Below are 2,610 nucleotides of genomic sequence, written 5' to 3' on the forward strand. Positions count from 1 at the left end.
AAACGACCACAAATGACCATATCTCTTACGTCATAATTTAGAGCTAGTCATACGTATACTATATACATAATCAGTAAAAATAAAATAGCAAGTTGTGCCTGATCTGCTGGGACCAGAGTACGTGGTGTGTATATGTATGACTAGCTCTTCACCCAAACTTATATAGATAGAAACTTGAATCATACTTAATAATACTAGGTGTTTATATGCATAAAGTAGGTAGGTAGCAAATAGTTACATCTAAAAATTATACATTTCAAACGTTCCTTCACAGAGATACTGAGATTTGACAGTTTACAGCGGTCGAAAGGACTTGCACGCTCTGCTTGCGCACTAGTTGGCCATTTATGGCCTACTAGTGTGCAACAAGCAAGTATGCACTCGACAGAGTGCAGTTCTAGTTATTATTATTATGATTTTGTATTATTAGCATTAGTATTAGCATTATTAATAATTATGTTTTATGTTTTTCCCCCAGATGTTCCAAGGACTGATTCACATTAGACTCAGCATGTACAGGCTGTTGTTTGTAGCCGTGATTGTGTTCATTCAAGGTGTGGCCCACTCACGCATAATCTTATACTGTACTTACTGTAGTTACCATGACTGTACCATCTATACGCCAAGTTAATTCATTATTTTCACAGGTCCTATGCAGTGGTGGAAAGCATATGGACTAACAATTATTGTACTTGTACAAGTTTAGATACTTAAAGGACCACTTCAACACTTTTCAACGTATCTTCATATAATAGGTCCTCACTAATAATCATGATAAAATGGCACGATTCTTTTCTACTCAGTCTGTGTCTCATAGGAGGGCTGTGGGCAGTTTAGAAACCGTCTTCCAGTGTGCGACCAGGTATTTAAAGTAATTGGACCAACTTTAGTGCAGTTTCTCCTATTATTGTTAGGAGTGGATGTTCTTGGGGGATGTTAAAGGTCATGACCTTGGTTTTCTTTGTGTTTAGCGTGAGAACAACAGCTATGTGCCTGTTCTACTTGATTAGATAACAGGCAGATGCCATCGGTGTAGTCCAGGTCTGTCACGGATTCTGCAAAAGTGGATAGTTTGAATACCTTCACAAGGAAGTTTTGCTATCTATTCCAGTTTTCCTGGAAGCAATGCTCAACATAAACTTTCCATCATTTGGTCCGTTCAGAGCAATGTTTATAACATTTTTACTCAAGATTGTTTGAATCAATTTAATTAGGTTTTTAGTTGAGGTATTTGTTTAAAGTACTTCTGTTGTAATTTTACTTCTGATTCATATTTGTTGTCTAATCTGCATTGGGTTGACGTTGACTAGTAAATGAGGGCCTGCCCCTGAATTCTACTACTTTTAAAAAGTCATAATATATGACAGGCACAGCAGGTGAGGGCGGGACTGAAGCATGATAAACAGATGCATTTCCCTCATCAGATCAGTTCAACCAGCAGCTGGCTTATGGAAAGCATTCTTAACCGGATCACAGTCATTAGCTGAAACTGCAGTGGTATTATTATTTCATTATTATTATTATTATTATTATTATTATTATTATTATCATTATTATTATTATTATTATTATTAATTATGTTTTATGTTTTCCCCCCAGATGTTCCAAGGACTGATTCACATTAGACTCAGCATGTATCGCAGGCTGTTGTTTGTAGCCGTGATTGTGTTCATCCAAGGTGTGTTATTCCAAGGCCCACTCACACATAATTTACCATGACGGTTTGATACCAGCGGTATCTATACGCCAAGTGAATTCATTCTTTCACAGGTCCTATGCAGTGGTGGAAAGCATATGGACTAACAATTATTGTTAGTTAGATACTAAGTTAGTTGTACTTTTGATCAAGTTCATTCAGGTTTTTGAGGGAGGGGCGATAGGCTACCTACGTCCAACTTTGTGTGTGTGAGTGTGTGTGTGTGTGTGTGTGTGTGTGTGTGTGTGTGTGTGTGTGTGTGTGTGTGTGTGTGTGTGTGTGTGTGTGTGTGTGTGTGTGTGTGTGTGTGTGTGTGTGTGTGTGTGTGTGTGTCTGCTCGTCCGCACGTGCGTATGTGTGTGTGTGTGTGTGTGTGTGTGTGTATTTTTGTGAGTGGGTATAAACACAAACATTAAATGCCATTGACAATGAATGGACCATTTTGAGTGTTTGTGTAAACACAAACATTGCGTAACAGAAACATTATGAAGACGAAGGTGAGGACGCCAATTCTGATTGGCTGGAATGATATGATGTATATGATATGATTATAACAATATAATAATTTACACTGTTTTTTTACAGGTACAGCAATGTGTACTTCCACCACTGCCGCTGTAGCTACCACTGCTGCACCTTCTATGGCCGCTCCCACCACTGCTGCACCTACTACGGCCGCTGCCACCACTGCTGCAGCTACTACGGCCGCTGTTAATGTCACCACTGCTACAGCTACTACGCCCACTGTTAATGTCACCTCGCCGCCCACTGTTAATGTCACCTCACCGCCCACTGTTAATGTCACCTCGCCTACTACGCCCACTGTTAATGTCACCTCGCCTACTACGCCCACTGTTAATGTCACCTCACCGCCCACTGTTAATGTCACCTCGCCTACTACGCCCACTGTTAAT

General features: G+C 40.0%; 1 long non-coding RNA gene across 1 annotated transcript; it reads left to right on the forward strand.

Moving 5' to 3' along the window:
• Positions 1-1,477: 1,477 nt before the first annotated feature.
• LOC310871952 lies at positions 1,478-2,364 on the forward strand. The gene is made up of 3 exons (XR_014570325.1): positions 1,478-1,497; positions 1,600-1,678; positions 2,282-2,364. It is a non-coding gene; the product is annotated as an uncharacterized lncRNA (long non-coding RNA).
• Positions 2,365-2,610: the final 246 nt, after the last annotated feature.

This window comes from Protomyctophum parallelum (genome assembly GCF_964188405.1).
Source record: "Protomyctophum parallelum genome assembly, chromosome: 15".
In the NCBI taxonomy this organism is placed as follows: Eukaryota; Metazoa; Chordata; class Actinopteri; order Myctophiformes; family Myctophidae; genus Protomyctophum; species Protomyctophum parallelum.